Source organism: Ambystoma mexicanum, chromosome 6q (assembly GCF_040938575.1).
Source record: "Ambystoma mexicanum isolate Mex_15411 chromosome 6q, UKY_AmexF1_1, whole genome shotgun sequence".
NCBI classification, from domain to species: domain Eukaryota; kingdom Metazoa; phylum Chordata; class Amphibia; order Caudata; family Ambystomatidae; genus Ambystoma; species Ambystoma mexicanum.
In genome coordinates, this window is record NC_090937.1 from 1,276,972,675 (window position 1) to 1,276,992,323 (window position 19,649).

Genomic DNA, 19,649 nt, shown 5'->3' on the forward strand with positions numbered 1-19,649 from the left:
GTAAAACAAAAGGTGAACTAGGGGTAAAATACGTTGGTTCTTTGATTTAGGGGGTTTGGCAAGGGTAAACTTGGATTGCGTGTGTGAAGTTAGTTGTGGTTACAGAGATTGAAAGGGTGAGTGCTTTAAAGGAGTAAGTGAACTGTTCTACATTGTACGTCCATTGTATATAGTTTTACCTTGTTTTTTATTTTAGAGGTGTGAGGTACTAAGCCACCCAGCATGGCCATTGTGAGGTTTGTCCTGATCCCCTTCAGTTTGCTTGTCTGGTTGGCAGGAGCCCTCACCTACAGGTGAGGTAGCATCGTATGGTAAGTCCACCCATAGTTACCTTCCTGAAATATACCTTTGTCATCTTTCATGCTGTATTGACTGTGGGTTCGGAGCCCTCACCTTGCTTTTCTTCGTCAGTTGAAGTAGTGAAGGAAAACTTCCTGTAGTCTGGGAAAGATGGTTTGGTAGTAGAGAAGGTCATACTAAGGATGAAGAGAGTGAGAGCCGCAGTGTTTTAGTGAAAAGTATTGCACTCCTTCTATGCTCGAGTGAAGGAGATAGTCCGGATACATCGTCCGGCAAGTATTTTTTGATAAGATGATGTTGTTTGTGTAAGAGTGACAAGTAGGATTAAAGCAAGTAGCTGAGTGAGCGTGATTGCGGTGAAAGCGAGTAAAATGAGTGATTGCGGGTAATGACTAAGAGACTGGGAAGGGGAAAAAGTGAGAATAAAAAGTGTGCCACAGTTTCGGCTTGGTGCTATTTTTTGTGAAATCGGTTTGGGTGCATTAGGTTGGAGTATGGAGACTCCGTCAAATCATTTGTATCAGGTGCTACCTGGCTATAATGCAAAAACTCTAAAGAACCATAGGGAATGGCGGCGGGAAACCAAGGGTAAAATGCTCAATTCTTGGCCTTGTAAGAGGATTCAATTCAACACTACAGCTAAGTCAACGCCTAGTCTATAATACTGAATGAAAACCCTTATTGATATATCTTTATGTCCAGTTCATGCGTTCTGGATGTCTACCCCTATATAACACCCCTCTCTTGGAATCCTCCTGACCCCACTGAGCCAAGAAGTAGTTCTGTTTTGCAAGTTAAAAGGTTTATTTGAGAAGTAAAGCAATATATATCTATATCACGCTTTATAATAAATTAATAATTGGATATCACACTTAATCTGGTATGATAAAGATTAACAACGGAGAATCTGGCACTAGCACACTTCTTGATAATCACTAAGGAGTTGACATGAAATGGATAAGATAGCAACAATACTCTTATGGTTTCCAATGGATGCAATGTGGAATGAAATGCAGTACAGAAAATAACTTGATAGGATTTCAGCAAAAGACAATGTAATCACTTTCTTGGACAATTCACCCCCCCTTTTATGCAATGCAAGGAAATGGAAGGGAGGCACACAGTTCTCAGAAATGCAATTCAAATGTAATTCAGTTCACCCCAGCAAGCCTAGACTACAGAAGTTGAAAACACAGGCCCAAATGCTTTTAAATGTACTGGAAATGAAGAAAAAAATATGCTAAAATGCTTTTAATTCCCTCTAGAGGTTCAGGGTGAGTGGTATCTAGTTAATATTAGTCCAGGCTCACACTAGCAATGATTCAGGGATAATTAGCAGGTTAAACGAATTTCTGGCAAATGGAAGGCAAGCAGCTTCTGTTTTCACACGTGGAGAAATTTGCAAATCGCGGTAAAATGTCAAATCGTGGCTAAATTTGCGAATGCGCCGAGCACGATTACAGAGGAACTACAAGGACTATCACTATGGTTTTGGGGTCCTAAGACAGCCTAGGATCTCAGCTTCCAGATGAAAGTCACTGCAAGTCTCTAGCACAAACGGTTACGGAGATATGAGCGATTAAATAAAGGTCGTTTTTCAGATTTGAAATTTTAAAGTTCAAAAAGACAAGTGCAGCTTGCAACTAGAAAATGACAAGTGACAGCTTTACAAATGACAGGTGACAGTTAGGAGACAGTTCTACTTAGATTAAAATAGATTGAATTATATTATTTTAACTAAGAGATTGGTTCTGCACAGTTTTGCTATGTACTCACAATATATTTAGAAATATGCCTTGCCACGGATCTGGTCAGGTTTTGGACTGGACCCCGGTTCAGCTCTCTGCACTTCACAGTGATCTGGGTCAGCTCTCTCTGGTTCTGCTAACAGGTCAGCTCTACTCTGCTGGTCTGGGTCTCTAGTTCTGGATAGATTGAAGTCTCTAGGTTGGCTCTCTGGAGGTTTGATGGAGGTAAGGTATGGAATTTTGGCAGAGCTTCCAGCTGCAAATGGAAATGAATGTCCCTATCTGTCCTGTCTGTCTGCTTTTATGTGTTTAGAATGTGGGTGTGTTCTAGCATCACTAACCCTACCTGTCTCTCAGCTTCTAATTGGTCAAACTTCCATTTCTCACTTGATTGGGGGAGCTAAGTTGTGTCAGAGTGATGTCATTTTACAGCCTGCAGAAAGTCCACTCCTCCTGTCAACTTGCACCCAAATCTAGATTTGAACCAAATACATATTTGCAGAGGTACATATTGTTTTAAAATCATATGCACCCATCACATATCACAGGAGGTATACCCTGTCCAAATCTGCTCTTCCCGGGGGCTTGCATTCAGAAATGGCAATATTTTGCACTTTTTAACTGGTTTGCAATTTCGGACATTAACCCAAATTTACACACATGTGCGCAAGGAGTATGGACATTAATTGATGAAGTGTCAGATTTTTCACATGCACACATTTTGAGTAATATCCTCTTTTCCGCTAAAACCCCCCTGAACATACCACCGGTTCTAAAAACCTCTTAAAATGTGGGCAGAAAAATCACAAGAATTATAGTATCATTTAAATAATTTTCACAAGTCCGTACTATGAGTTATTCATCTTTTTCTAAAACCATATTCTGGCTATAGAGGTGTGTCTTTTCAGGTCACATGGTACAAAAACCAGTCTTTCCAGTTTCTGCCAAGCTCAGAGACCCTGCCCCTCCCAGCTTCTGCCAAGAGGAAGCTGTTTTACGACATCTGCAATAAACCATCTGCCTGGGTCAGGACAGGGCTTTGTTCAGAGCTCCTGTATTCTGTGGGGGCTCCCCTTAATTCAATTATCAGAGAGATGGCATATCCTTAGTGTGGCCAGCAAAAGGCAGATAGGCCTGGGAACACAGCTGTGACTCAAGTTTCACTCTTGATGGGGGTAGTTGCCAGGCAGAATTCAGTTCCTTAAGCCAGGTTTCAGATAAAATGTCACTTTTTGTTACCCAGTTTAAGTCAAGACAATGTTTACATATGCAGCTAGAATGCTGATTCTAAGTTCAAAACTATGACATTTAAACAATTGCAACCTATGTGACACTCAGAAATAGGTCACTCATTTCTTTTAAACATTTAGATTTTTAGTGTCTTTCAGTCCAAATTTACTTAAACTGCTGAAATCCACAGCTCAGCCAGTCTTGTTATAAACCTTCAAGTCACTTCAGAATATAACTTTACATTGGATCCACCTCTCAGTAAGTCTTTCTTTGGCTTGCCTTGGGTTCATTTATTCAGTTTTCTACAAAAAAGTAAAATCTGGTGGTTTTAAAACGCCGGCTTTTGGATAGTGGTGAGTACTGGTACTGCACCCCTTTTTGGGATTTAAGAAAATGAATTCCCAACAGTTATGGGTTTGCTTTTGGCAATCAGCATTGCCATTCCCAATGGTTTCAGACTACTGTGTGGGTAGTCCAATGGTGGTTTTAGGCAGTGTCCTTCTGTGCCCATAACATCGGCAAAAATGAGTGGCAGCCTATTCTTCATGCATTTCCCTGTGCATTTTCTGGGAAGTTCTGGCCATCATGATGTTTTCCATGTCAGTACTGCACAGTTTTGAGGTAGGGCTTGGATGCGTGGATAAAAACATCCCACAAGCCCCCCTTCTTGCGGTGGCCATCTGATCCTTCACTGGTGGGACCCGCAAGATCTGGGATGTTTCCTCATCTTCTTCCAATAGATGGCACAGTTCAGCATCTTTTTCTCCATCCGGTCGGATCGATCGGTTCTCCTCGCCGGTCCTGATGGGAATATTGGGCGGTACACTGGGCCCGTTGCGTCTCTGCTCCCGGTCTCCGGATCGTCCTCCTTGGCCCGTCTCCCGGTTTTCTTTCTCCTAGGACGACAAAGGAAGAGCGGCAATACCTATTCATGGGCATTTCCACCACTGTTGAGATAGTGGGGCAGCATATGCATTTCATCATAACGAAACATTACATTCTTATTTTGAAAAAAAAAACAGTATAACTAAGAGACAGTTTCATGCAAATCACAATATTTTAGAGACTAGATGTGGTATGTTTTATGGTTGGACTGAATTAGTCTGAGACAGTACCCGCTAGGATTCCAGAGGATTCCTCCAGTTGTTGCAGAGTGTGCCTGGGATGGCAACATTTCAACTGGTTTATGTGGACCCACTTGTCTTCCCCCGCTGCCAAAGGACCTTTGGGGATGTGGATTTTGTAGGCCACAGGGGAGATTTTGTCGATGATCTCAAAGGGTCCCTTCCATGTAGGCAAGAATTTTCGCTGTTTTGCCTGGTTTCTTTGGAAGTTGTATAGATAGACCCGGTCCCCCACCTGATATTCCTTCCTGGAAGTTTTCAGGTCATAATGGGTCTTCATGCTATCAGCCGATCTTTCTAGATTCCGCTGAGCATAAGCAAAAGCATGTTGAAGGTGTTTCCTTAAATTCTCCACATACTCATGAGTAGTGGAGGCATTTATCAGTGTCTGCTCTTGGGTCCTGTAGAGCAAATGCTGCGGAAGCACCATCTTGCGCCCAGTCATCATCTCAAATGGCGACATTTTGGTTGCAGATGAAGGGGTAGATCTGATGGCCATTAGGACCAGAGGTAATCGGATATCCCAACTTGGCCCAGAATCTGCCACAAACTTCTTTAATATGCTCACAATTGTCCGGTTATATCTCTCTACTGCCCCAGAAGAAGCTGGTCTATAAGCAATATGCAACTTCCTTTTGACCCCCAGTATCTCCCACATCTTTGTCATTACTTCACTGGTGAAGTGGCTACCCCTGTCTGACTCAATCCTTTGAGGTAGACCAAAACGGGAAAAGATGTGGTTAATCATCAAGGCAGCTGCCGTTTCTGCCTTGCAGTTTGGGGCTGGGAGACATTCCACCCACTTGGTAAACAAGCATGTCACAGTCAACATGTACTTATTCCCCCTAGCAGAGCGAATCACAGGGCCTACAAAGTCGATTTGTAAATCTGACCATGGCAGTGTCATCCCCCTTTTTTGGAGAGGCGCACGGTGCGTGAGGGATGATGGCTGAAATTGTGCACACACAAGACACCCCTTCAAGTATTGGTCAAGGTCCTGCCCCATGTGTGGCCAGTATGCAACCTCTCTTAAGATTTCCAATTTTGTGTGAAACCCCCTATGACCGGCGGTGGCCGCATCATGGGCGTGACTTAACATCATGCTTCGGAATGAGGTAGGAACCACCCACTGATCGTGGCCAGCTTTGGATTTCCTTACCAACAAACCGTCTTGGATCCGGAACATTTTTGGACATTTCATCAACACTCTTAGGTCCTCTTTCCCAATGTAATCGGTATCCGTCAGGGGAAAGTTCTCAGGGTCCTCAAGGTGCTGGTAAAATTTACCAATAATTGGATCCCCCTTCTGAGCGGTAATCAGATCAGCATCAGGGGTCTCCTTACTCCATTGTGCAATTGGAAGGTCGTTGTGAGCATTTGTCTGGGACCTAGTGATAGCAGTGACCTGGATTTCCCCCAACAGGGACTCAATCTCAATTAGATCCCCTTGGATGGCTCCGGTTTTGGCCAGCTGATCAGCTAAGTCATTTCCAGTTTTGTCTGGTCCCTCTACTTTGGAATGACCCTTGATCTTTTTCCAATAGATGGTCATCTCATTCGAGGTGACCAGATCATCAATGTTTTGGATCAACTTCCCATGTTTCAAGGGTTTGTTGTTAGCACATAACATGCCTCTTGTTTTCCAATTAACCAGGTGCTCCACGAACCCGTTCCGTACATAATCCGAATCTGTGATTATGACCAGTTCGTGGAGTTGATGCTGGACAGCAGTGAGGATGGCCTGATGCACAGCCATCAATTCTGCCACCTGACTACTTCGGGGACCAATTTTGTATCCAGCGGAGGGTTCTGGGAACTCATTTACCCATGCATTCCCTACGCCGGCCACCAGTTCTTTCTCCCCGTTGTTGTCAACATGGTAAGAGCATCCATCCACATAGACAGTGGGCATTCCCTCACACTTGTCCTCTTCAAAGACTTTGTGTGGGGAATTAAGGTATGCCTCCATGTTGTCCTTGATTTTTAGACTTTCGTCCTCGAGACAGTTTTCTCTGGCACAATCATGCAAGTCAGCCAGACCTTGCGCGAGGGGACTCTTCTTGTTTTGGCCATATCGGACCTCCACAGGAAAGCCTTGCATTGACAGAATCCAGGAAGTAATTCGGGAATTACTCACATTTCCGGCCCGGATTCTGTCACTTTGGAGATATTGCAGAGGCTGGTGTGGAGTCTCCACTATGATGTGTTCCCCCTGGATAAACGGGCGGTAATTCTTCAATGCCCACACCGTTGCCAGGAGTGCCTTCTCACAATCGTTGAATTTTTCCTCCACAGAGGATAAAGTTTTGCTCGCATAGGAGATTACTTTATTGACCTTGTCATGCTTTTGGTATAATACTGCCGTTAAGCACGTATGAGAGAACCCTTTCTCCAGGAAGAACTCCTTGTTTCTGACAGGGTAAGCTAGGCAAGGCGCTTGTGAGAGGCTTCTCTTGAGTTGTCTTACTGCCTCGGCTTGTTCTGGACCCCATTCCCACTTGACCCCCCCCTTCAGGAGATGAATCAGGGGTCTGGTGATCTCTGCGTAGCCCTCAATGAACTTTCTGCTGTAATTAGTCAGTCCAAGGAGGCTCCTTAGTTCTCGCGGAGTTGTGGGGTCTTTCAGTTTCTGAAGTGCTTTCACTTTCTTTTCCTGGGGACAGAGACCCTGAGGAATAATCTCATGCCCCAAGAAATTAACACGGGTTCTACACCACTGTGCTTTCTGAAAGGAAAGTTTTGCTCCGGCGGCCCTCAACTGCGTCAGAACATAACGGATCTCCGCTATGTGTTCCTCCACAGATGAACCTTTGATGAGGACATCATCTACATAAGCCAGGTTACCCCTCGCACCCAGGTCGGGCATGGCCTTATGTAGGAAAATGTTGAATTCATTACCGGAGTTAAGGTATCCGAAAGGAGTCCGGGTCCATGTGTACTGCTGACCCCCAAAGGTAAAAGCCAGTTTGTATTTATCCTCCCTACTGACAGGCACAGTCCAGTATCCATTGGTCAGGTCTATTGCAGTGAATACCTGTGACCCCTGGATCTGGGCCAGCCCTTGGTCAATGTAGGGCAGAGGCCATCGGGAACTATGGACCCGTTTGTTGAGCTCCCTAAGGTCAGCGCAGAGTCTCCACTGGCCGTTTGGCTTTAATATTCCCAGCACCGGATTATTGAAGGTGCTGTGGATGGGACGGATTATTCCCCGGGACTCAAGGTTCTTAATTATTTCAGTAAGGGACTCCATTGATGCGAGAGGCAAGCGATATTGCTTCACAAACACAGGAGTCATGCCAGGGTCCGTGGGGATTGTTGTTGTGTGGATGTCGGTGCGGCCACAGTCATATGAGTCTACCGCAAAGAGATCTTGGAAATCCAAGAAAACTTGTTTCAACTTTCGCTTTTGTTCCAGAGTCACACAGGCATCAGCTAGGTTGACTCTCTCTTCCACCATCTGCCTGAAGTCTGGAAAGACTTCTGGTTTGGCTATTTCAGCGGCCTCCTCCAGCTGGGTGGAGAAGTCCCTGGTCAGAGTGCTGATTTGGGCTGGAGGCTTCAGGTGGGAAAGGCAGCCCTCATGGACCTGGAAAATCACCTCATCCCTCCTGAAGTCACAAGTCACATCTTCCTTACCATAAGGGCAAGAAGTGTACACCAGGAAGTTCCCCCCATGCAAGGTAAAAATCCTGTCTGGTGTTGTATTGTCATCACTGTCAAAGCAGTCCTTGGGGATTGGCCCTAACAGTTCATTACCTAAGTCTATGGAAAAATGTCGGTCATCAATCGCCATTCCAATAATGGTGCCTGCGGCTAGAGTAATACTCTTTAAGTCGCTGTTATCCACCTCTATTGGAATGGTGTCATGTTCTATGTTGACTAATCGAGTTGGGTTTACCCCTAACCCTTGCAGTTGGAGAGAAGCATTTAGATGTATGTAAGCATCAGGGTTTTTCAACTCTTGTCCCCTTTTAACTTTCACTTCCAGGGAGAATTGTCGGGTCCTTTCTGGGATGGTGACTTCCTCTTTAACCTGAATTTCAACTGCATAAGGTAGCAATTGAGCTGACCTAAATGCTTTTTCTGGATCATCAAAGCCCATGGGATTATCCGCTAATCGGGACCAAGCTTTGAAGTTTATTAGGTCCAAACTAATGGCAAAGCGATTGAGAATGTCACTGCCTAAGTAAAAGGCGGCCGTGACGTCTCGCACGACCCAACAATTATGGACTATGCTCTTGTTGCCAATGGAGATTTTGAGTATACACCTGCTTGGCAGGAGATGTTTGGAATTAGGTGCTTCCAGGTCCATTTCCCATTTGTCTATCAGTTTGAATGTGGGAATGGCTGGATCTTTTGGGAGTTGGTGGAACATGGCTTCGCTGATGAAGCTCTTACCGTTGTTCACACACACTCGAGCGAGAACAGAGTCCTTCCCATCATTTAACTGAACAGGGATGATCAACTGCTCTCCAATTTGCTGAATATCAGCCAGGCTCTGAGCTGATTTCACATCTTTCTGGACTATTGGAGTGGGAGTTTCTGATTGTGGATTAGTATAGAATCTCAGAGTGTTTCCTTCCAGCGTGGAGTACCACTTTAGACTGGAAGGAAGGTTGATTTTCAGAAATAGAGAGGACCCTCCATCACCAGTCTGTTGTCCTACTGCTATTACTGTCACGTCTGGAATTTGGCTATTCTGGAAGTGAAATTTTACTTGGTCAGGTTTTTATTCAACCATGTGGCAGGTGCCGTTTAAACTAACATGGTTGACACTCTGTTTTAATTTTATTGGTCGGCTAGTCTGGGTCCAGAGGACCTTGTTTACACAATCTATTAGGGGTGACAACCTTCTCAGGAGGTCATTCCCTAGTAAACAAGGGGTGCCCTCTGGAGTCACAACTATGACTGGGTGTTTCACCTTGTGTCGCCCAATTTTAATGTCCAAGTCTGCAGTCCCCTCGACAGGAATTTCCTTCCCGTCAAAGTTCTGGAGTTGTCCAGGAAGAGAGGTGAGAGGAATACGATAATTCTCTCCCCTTCCTGCATTCAGTTCGCCAAAGCCCCTTCTGGACAGAAGGGTAGCTTGAGATCCAGTGTCCACCAGTGCCAAAATTGTACCCTGCCCCTGTACTTGTACCGGGGCATAGTATCTTCCCTCCTTCTCCTCAAGGGGGCACAGATAATGCACATTTTTGGACAACTGGTGGGCTAACTTTCTGGTTTTGGACATCGCTAGCGAAGAGATTTGGGCAGAATTCTGTGGAGAGCCTTGGGAATCTGAAAGAAAAAGTTGGCAACTGGAGATCAGAGCCATTGTGGGTTCCCCTGGCTCCGGTTCCGGGCCGCCCCCCCTTTTTGGAGGCCGTCACCAGGATGGGTCTGAACCAGGGGATTTTCTTGCTGTTGGTTCTGGGATGAGATGGTGGGCGGCGGTAGCTCAGTCTCCACATCTCCCCAGTCTGGATTTGCATCCCTAGGGACCCATTTTTCTTTGGGAGGAGTTCCCCCCTCTCTGAAGGAGAAGATCCTTTTCCCAGGATCCTCTGAGGATCCCTCTCCCTCAAATTGGAATATCTGTACCTCCTCCTCAAACTGAGTCTGTTTGGGTCTTTTGTTTCTCCTACCCCCCCTCTGCTCCTTAGGAGGCAGACTTTCAGGGGCAAGAGATTTTGTTTCCGGTTCCTGGGTTTCCAGGGGCTGTTTACAAGTGAGGAAGGAAGCTTCCTCCAAGGCTTTACACCCCCCTTCCCTTTGTGCCTCCTCCCTGGGAACCGGTGAGTTATCGGGGTGCTGCCCCCGTCATTGTTCTGGAGCACCAGGTCCAGAGTTGGGTGCGTTCTGCGCCGGCACGCCCATCTGAGGGTTCTGCTGAGCCCTCAGTATGTGACCCAGATCCCGCGCCATGTTTTGAACCTGGCGCTCTAACTGGGAAACCCGCTCAGGCTGATACGGGGCCCTGTTTTCTCCCCTGGGCTGATCCCGGTAAGGGTAGCTGTCCCTTCTAGGGTAATACCCCGGATTGGGAAGAATTGGGTACCCCTCCACCCTTGGCCTCCCCTCTCCCGGATTAGGTTGTCTGGGCTCAGGGAATTGGGGAAAGAAGGATGGATGATTTTGGGGTTGGAAATTGGGTGGATACCTGGGGAAAAAGTTCTGCCCAGGATTCGGAGAATTTCTGCCCTCCGGTGGGAAGTTAGGAGGAAAGTTCCCTGGGTTAGGTTCTTGGCTGGATCTCCCCCCTTGGGCTGGAGGAGTCCACACATAACCCAGGATGGGTCTGTTTCCCTTGTAACGGGGGCTTACATAATCAGGAGAGCGAGGGACCCCATTTGTGGGGCTGCCTCCCTGGCTCCCTGTCTGTGACTGGCCCGAGGACCTTCTGGGCCTAGCATTATTAGGTGCAGGTAGGTTTTTAGGCCCCCCCAGCTCCAAATCTAAAACGGGGATGACCTTTACCTCTGCCACCTTGGCAGCAGCAGGGGTGCTGTTGGCTTTGGGGTTTTTCTGGGCATTACTTTTGCTATCTACCGGTTTCTGCACCTCATAGATCCGGGTAGCCTGTTCAATGACCCAGTCTAAAGATCTTTTCTCGTGAAAATCCCTCACGAGCTGGGTCATTATGTATTTGGGCAAGGCATGAAAAAATGTATTGATGAATTCTCTACTGTCTGTGCGCACCCTTCTGGTGGTCTGCGCAAAAGCACGTTTCAGTTCTTGCACAAATTCTTGTGAGGCCTGATCCTCCCCACATTGCAAATTGTAGGCTGCCTTGCGAGCCTCTTGAGGATTTCTATGAATGGAAAAATGTTTCAAGATGGCCGCCTTATAGGTGGACCATCTTAAATGATTTTGGTCCTCCAGCCCCGCAAAGAAACTGGAGTATTCCGGGGAGAAGGTCCACTTTACATATTGAATACAGCTTTGGCTGTCCTTCAAATGGAAAGTCTCCATCATTTGCTCAAACAACTCTAAGTACTCCCAAACAGAATACTTAGCGTTCTTATGGTAAGGCGTGATGACGCTCCTGATCGCCTTAATCTGCTTTAAGGGGTCCTTAAGCAAGGCCCTTTTTGACTTATTGGCCTTTTTGGTTCCGGTAACCCTTTTCCATTCATCCTCTGACTCAGAGGCACTGCTCCCAGAGGTTCCTGTCTGCTCTTCCAGGTTTTCCCGGATTCTGCGAGCCTGGGAATGGCTGGCAGAATGTGGGGACCTGGTCTCCTGTGTCCTGCGCAGTTCAGAGGAGTCTTCAGATTCCTCCTTGCTGCCAGGATTTGATGGGTACCCCCTCCACTGACCTAAGTGGGCAGAGGTTTTCAGGATGCCCTTAATGGGCCTAGTCTCCTGGGGTTCCCCACTAAATTGCACTGCGCTTGGGTGCCCATACCCGGATGCACGCCCCTCCATACCTGGGTGGTACTGGCCTATGAGCCCCATACTTTTGTCTGGATAGTAGTCTGCCATCCCGGTGGCCCGGTGCTCATGTGCGCCGGGGAACATGGGGGTGGCAGAGTCCAGGGACTGAGAGGTATGAGGGCCTCTGGTACTAGGGCTCCTGAGGTTATGCTCCGGAGTTTCCCTTTCCCAGCGAACCTCATCTCTATCCGCCCCTGCTCCCTGTTGCAATGCAAGAGCCTGCATTTGTGCCTTCAGTTCCTCAGTTAAGGCCTTACTGGACTCTATCAGTCTCTCCTGCATCGCTACCTGTTGTTGGAGCCTATCATTGTGTTGACAGAGGGCCTCATTTTCCCTCTGTGCTTCCTGGTTGGTCCTGGAGAACTGGGCCAGTCTTTGCTGCAGGAGGTTTACCTCCTGAGTCCCATCCCTACTGGCCTGCTCCTTTCTTGCCAGAGCATCTGCCACCCTTCTGGTGTGCTCTACCAAGTTCTGGTTTTCTTTTTGGAGGTCACCCAGCCCCTGGAGGGCCAGGTGATTTTCTTCAATTTCCTTTTTTAAGTGGCAGACTTCCTGGCCTAAAGTGTCTCTTTCCTGACTGAGAGCCTGCATCTGTGCTGCCAGGTCGTCCCTCTGCCGTTGAAAGGCACCAGCTTTTTGGCGCTCCTGATCAAACTCTGCCTGGGTATCCAGGTCTTTCAGAATTAGTTTGTTGCTCTCCTCTTTCTCTCTGTCTAGTTGGATTTGCAGGGTGGCTACCTGCTCTGTGCATGCCCTGTTGAAATTGATCTGTTGCTCGAGCTTTTTCTGGTTCTGCAGTAAGGAGTCCAAACTGTCTTGGTGCTCCTTCTGCAGGGCCAGAAATCTGGTATCCTGGTCTGTCTTTTCCTGTTGTAGGATGCCCATATCCTCTTTTATTTTAATGATATATTGCCTACTATCATTTTCTGACTCCTGGCTCCTGAGCAGCCTCTGCTCAGAAGAGTCCAGCTCAGATTGGGCCTTCTGTAATGCCAGCAGTTGCCTACTCGCCAGATCTTGGCCTTCAGCACATTTGTCCTGCATGGCTCCCATATGTAAATATAAATATGCCGCTACCCTGGCAATCTTATTGTGTTCATCTTTGGCTTTAGGAGCCATATATAGTTCACTCAGGGCCACATGTAATGGACCCTGATCTCTCCATAGGTCTGACCCTGTTTTAGTGACCTGTCGCGTGATGGCCTGCAACCAGGCATCCTGGCCCTGTTCAGTCCATTCACCTCTCACAAATAGTTTATGTAAGAGGTGCTCTCTGGCTATTTTCATGTCTACTAAAGTCGTCATTCTAGAGATTGGTCTCTGTCCTGACTTACAGAAATTAGTATTTTATTTTTGCAAAACAGACCTTTTTCTTAGAGCGTTCCTTTGAGGAGTGCTTTACAGCGTAACACAGCGTGGTGATCCAACCGGATATGTGTATCTGGTCAGCTGGCACACTGTATTAATCTGCACAAGTGATAGATCTAACCCAAACGTCCGGCACGAGCCCCCAATTTGTAAGAGGATTCAATTCAACACTACAGCTAAGTCAATGCCTAGTCTATAATACTGAATGAAAACCCTTATTGATATATCTTTATGTCCAGTTCATGCGTTCTGGATGACTACCCCTATATAACACCCCTCTCTTGGAATCCTCCTGACCCCACTGAGCCAAGAAGTAGTTCTGTTTTGCAAGTTAAAAGGTTTATTTGAGAAGTAAAGCAATATATATCTATATCACGCTTTATAATAAATTAATAATTGGATATCACACTTAATCTGGTATGATAAAGATTAACAACGGAGAATCTGGCACTAGCACACTTCTTGATAATCACTAAGGAGTTGACATGAAATGGATAAGATAGCAACAATACTCTTATGGTTTCCAATGGATGCAATGTGGAATGAAATGCAGTACAGAAAATAACTTGATAGGATTTCAGCAAAAGACAATGTAATCACTTTCTTGGACAATTCACCCCCCCCCCCTTTTATGCAATGCAAGGAAATGGAAGGAAGGCACACAGTTCTCAGAAATGCAATTCAAATGTAATTCAGTTCACCCCAGCAAGCTTAGACTACAGAAGTTGAAAACACAGGCCCAAATGCTTTTAAATGTGCTGGAAATGAAGAAAAAAATATGCTAAAATGCTTTTAATTCCCTCTTGAGGTTCAGGGTGAGTGGTATCTAGTTAATATTAGTCCAGGCTCACACTAGCAATGATTCAGGGATAATTAGCAGGTTAAACGAATTTCTGGCAAATGGAAGGCAAGCAGCTTCTGTTTTCACACGTGGAGAAATTTGCAAATCGCGGTAAAATGTCAAATTGCGGCTAAATTTGCGAATGCGCCGAGCGCGATTACAGAGGAAGTACAAGGACTATCACTATCGATTTGGGGTCCTAAGACAGCCTGGGATCTCAGCTTCCAGATGTCTCTAGCACAAACGGTTACGGAGATATGAGCGATTAAATAAAGGTCGTTTTTCAGATTTGAAATTTTAAAGTTCAAAATGACAAGTGCAGCTTGCAACTAGAAAATGACAAGTGACAGCTTTACAAATGACAGGTGACAGTGAGGAGACAGTTCTACTTAGATTAAAATAGATTGAATTATATTATTTTAACTAAGAGATTGGTTCTGCACAGTTTTGCTATGTACTCACAATATATTTAGAAATATGCCTTGCCACGGATCTGGTCAGGTTTTGGACTGGACCCCGGTTCAGCTCTCTGCACTTCACAGTGATCTGGGTCAGCTCTCTCTGGTTCTGCTAACAGGTCAGCTCTACTCTGCTGGTCTGGGTCTCTAGTTCTGGATAGATTGAAGTCTCTAGGTTGGCTCTCTGGAGGTTTGATGGAGGTAAGGTATGGAATTTTGGCAGAGCTTCCAGCTGCAAATGGAAATGAATGTCCCTATCTGTCCTGTCTGTCTGCTTTTATGTGTTTAGAATGTGGGTGTGTTCTAGCATCACTGACCCTACCTCTCTCTCAGCTTCTAATTGGTCAAACTTCCATTTCTCACTTGATTGGGGGAGCTAAGTTGTGTCAGAGTGATGTCATTTTACAGCCTGCAGAAAGTCCACTCCTCCTGTCAACTTGCACCCAAATCTAGATTTGAACCAAATACATATTTGCAGAGGTACATATTGTTTTAAAATCATATGCACCCATCACATATCACAGGAGGTATACCCTGTCCAAATCTGCTCTTCCTGGGGGCTTGCATTCAGAAATGGCAATATTTTGCACTTTTTAACTGGTTTGCCATTTCGGACATTAACCCAAATTTACACACATGTGCGCAAGGAGTATGGACATTAATTGATGAAGTGTCAGATTTTTCACATGCACACATTTTGAGTAATATCCTCTTTTCCGCTAAAACCCCCCTGAACATACCACCGGTTCTAAAAACCTCTTAAAATGTGGGCAGAAAAATCACAAGAATTATAGTATCATTTAAATAATTTTCACAAGTCCGTACTATGAGTTATTCATCTTTTTCTAAAACCATATTCTGGCTATAGAGGTGTGTCTTTTCAGGTCACATGGTACAAAAACCAGTCTTTCCAGTTTCTGCCAAGCTCAGAGACCCTGCCCCTCCCAGCTTCTGCCAAGAGGAAGCTGTTTTACGACATCTGCAATAAACCATCTGCCTGGGTCAGGACAGGGCTTTGTTCAGAGCTCCTGTATTCTGTGGGGGCTCCCCTTAATTCAATTATCAGAGAGATGGCATATCCTTAGTGTGGCCAGCAAAAGGCAGATAGGCCTGGGAACACAGCTGTGACTCAAGTTTCACTCCTGATGGGGGTAGTTGCCAGGCAGAATTCAGTTCCTTAAGCCAGGTTTCAGATAAAATGTCACTTTTTGTTACCCAGTTTAAGTCAAGACAATGTTTACATATGCAGCTAGAATGCTGATTTTAAGTTCAAAACTATGACATTTAAACAATTGCAACCTATGTGACACTCAGAAATAGGTCACTCATTTCTTTTAAACATTTAGATTTTTAGTGTCTTTCAGTCCAAATTTACTTAAACTGCTGAAATCCACAGCTCAGCCAGTCTTGTTATAAACCTTCAAGTCACTTCAGAATATAACTTTACATTGGATCCACCTCTCAGTAAGTCTTTCTTTGGCTTGCCTTGGGTTCATTTATTCAGTTTTCTACAAAAAAGTAAAATCTGGTGGTTTTAAAACGCCGGCTTTTGGATAGTGGTGAGTACTGGTACTGCAGCCCTTTTTGGGATTTAAGAAAATGAATTCCCAACAGTTATGGGTTTGCTTTTGGCAATCAGCATTGCCATTCCCAATGGTTTCAGACTACTGTGTGGGTAGTCCAATGGTGGTTTTAGGCAGTGTCCTTCTGTGCCCATAACATCGGCAAAAATGAGTGGCAGCCTATTCTTCATGCATTTCCCTGTGCATTTTCTGGGAAGTTCTGGCCATCATGATGTTTTCCATGTCAGTACTGCACAGTTTTGAGGTAGGGCTTGGATGCGTGGATAAAAACATCCCACAGCCTAACGAGGGAACCTATGATACAAGGATACTGGAGAATCTGCATACATTTTTAACTGCGAGGCACAAGGGTTCAAAATTAGCAAAGCGGTTGAACGTCTTAGAGCTCTGGAGGATTTATGAAAAAGGTAGGAATGCCCAAAGTGTTAAAATCGTGGAAGAAGTGCCAACAAAGGAGGGTGCATGAATTTCTTGTGCACCGCCTCCATATGGGTGCTCTCCTTTATCGCCTGCAGAGGCTATATGGACCCTGAGTTCTAACCTCCATTTTCCCCCACGGTCACTCACGGGCTACAGAATGACTGAGAATGAAGGGAGGAAAGGGAATAACACCCCCGACTGCTAGGCTAGCAGATAAATTAAGGGTGGAAAAAAGAGAAAGAGTGAGGCTGGCTGGCATAAGTTTGGAAGGATTGAGAATGAGGGAGAAGGAAGAGGTTAGGCCTTTTTCTGCTAGGATAGAGGATAGGCTGCAAAGAGTGGTAGAGACACAAGAGCGGGAAAACATTAAAGAAGAATTGAAGCTAGCGGAGGAAGTGGTAGTGCTGCTATATCGGCAAAGAGATGAAGAGTGGGAAGAAGGGAGAAGACAGGTAAGGGATGTAGAAGGAAGGTGGAGGCATGACCAGATTCTTGTTAGGTTGGATAAATCGGTTATCAAAGCGATCGATGTGGAAATGAAGAACAGGAATTCTGCCACAGGTACAGGGTTTGTGCAGGGAGGATGTGAGACAGCACCCTATGGTAATGTTGAGTATGCTTCTGTGCCTGTAAAAGTGTCAGGGAAGGTGATAACAAGAGTAAAAGATGAAGAGAATGGGAATCAGATGGCGAACAGGGAGAGTCGGGTGTATCAGCCCTACCTCCCACTCCCGTAGCAGTGACAGAGGTACACCATGGGGTCTTGGGACACTCCAGGGTTCTTGCATGTCCATAGTAAGTAGCAGGGGAGAGATGGGGAAGCCCTAGTGAAAGCGGCTGTAACTCAGTTTCCGTTGCTCCAGATGGGTCTGGGATAGGTGTATTATGTCCAGTGGTCACACATGGACCGGAATAACTTGATGGAGACATTCCCCTCACTCACTGCAGTGTCAGGGAAGTGGATGCATGCATAAGAGAAAAATACTGCCAGTATCATGTTGGGCAGAGGGGACATGAAGAGCATATTCACAGCCCTAATGTGCGAGCGATCAGATGAGCCTTTTCATGTGGCAATATTTTACCACTTGCTAAAGAAGGGACTTCCCAAGGAAGATCAACACGATCTAGATAAAGTGTTAGGGATGGCGGCCAAGAGTTAGCCAGAAAATCAAGCACATGTTGTGCATTTTTATAAAAGGAGAGTATAGAACAGGCACAAAAGGCAGATGCTAAGCTTGTTCAGAAAGAATTGGCGAAGATTTGTTTGGAAGGGGCATTAATTACCAACTCCATGGAGGGACAGCAGGGACAATTGGGACAGCGTGAATCGTGTATAACACAAGGGTGGATGGACGTGTATGTCCTCGGTGCAAGGCGAATGAAAGGGTTTCCAAGTGGTAGGGGAGGATTTCCACAAGGAGGTGGGTAATTTGGTGGGTTCAGAGGAATGGGGCCCCGGTTTAATAGGCCGATGGGAAATAACTATGGAGGCTTCTATGAGATTCTTTGTTGGTCATGCAAGAGGTGAGGACACATGTCACGGGATTGTCGAGACAGGTCACAGTATTTAAACATGGGAGCTCAGCAGATGAAATCCCTGACCCTGCCGTATGCCCCAGGCTCTGTGCAATTTCAGCAGGCATGGGTTGAACAGCACCCAGTAAATGGGGCTGCACATGCCTATGGGATTGCACTGACCATGCCAGCACAAGCACCGTTACAGTCATGGGATGAAAATCCTTTACCCCAAGGTACGTGTTCTCGTTACACTGGAGAACCTGTTTTTGGAGGGAGTTTCTTTTTTGCTCCCGCTGCTTATATGTACCTTGATTAGGACAGCTCAAAGGGGTCTCTGATGTGCCCAGTCCTGTCCATTGCCACCGATCCGGAAGAGGAACCCCGGATTGGTGTGCAGGTAGGTGACAGAACTTTCTCATTTATGGTCGACACAGGGGCTACAAAATCTTGCATTAAGGAAGGTGAGTTCCCCTTGTCAGATAAAAAGATGGACAGACAGGTATTCACTGGGGTTATCCTGTCAGTTCCTTATACTGAAGATGTACGTATCAAGGTAGATATGCAAAATGTATCTGCCCATTTGTTGTAAGGTACAGACAACCCAGCAAATATTTTGGGAAGAGACCTCTTGAGCACGTAGTGGTTGTCGATTGCTTTTACAGGGAAAGGGTGAGAATGCTCGAGTCCAGGTTTGTACACGGTAAGAGAGGCAGCATGTTCTCATGCATACTGTAGCGACAGTGCGATAAAGGGGGTGCCTGTACATACAGCCTTGTTTCTTTATGGGATACTGGTTTGGTTGAGTTGTGTTCCTGAGATCAGAAATTAGACTTGGCAGGTACCTATTGAGTTCTTGTTCCGGCCTGTTGTTATGCAGGAACTAGCACCTGGCACCATTGTTACGCTGCTCTTAGTTGACTTTGATGACCCAAAGAGTTTCAGGGTATGAAGTAATTCTGTCAAATGCATCAATATATCACATGTGGTTTCGTCAATCCTGCAATATTTGTAGCCAAGCCAGTGCAGCCTGATGGTATTGTTCATGATGGTACCACTTATGAGGGGGAAGAGGAAGAGAGGATGAATGTTACAGAGGATGCCTTGGAGGGAGGCAAGGTACTTTTTGTTGATGGGTCTTCAATAATCAATCAGGGCACTGCTGAGAGAAATAAGGGTGCAGCCATTGTGGGATTTGTGTATGGTGAATACCGGGTCATATTGAAGAGATGGCTGCCTTCGCATTACCCAGTGCATGTAGCGGAACTATTGGCACTTACAGAGGCACTAGAAATTAGTAATGAGAAGGCAGTCACTGTTTATTCTGGCTCTACATATGTCACCTCTACTGTGCAATCAGGGTGATCAAGGTGGCAGAAAAGAGGGTTTAGGATATATGATGATACCCCTGCCCAGCATGCTGTACTGTTATCCAGACTAATTGAATAGTTAACTTTGTCCACAGAGGTAGCTTTAGAAAAATGCGCTAACCATATTAATCCAATAGCCCTTGGAAATGATGTTGCAGACATGATGGTGAAGGAAGTGGGTACTTACCTTTTACAGATTCTCAGAAAATGGAAACTGTGTCCCAGCAGGTACAGTTGCCAGCCCCATACACTGCAGTCCTTGTGCTTCAGATT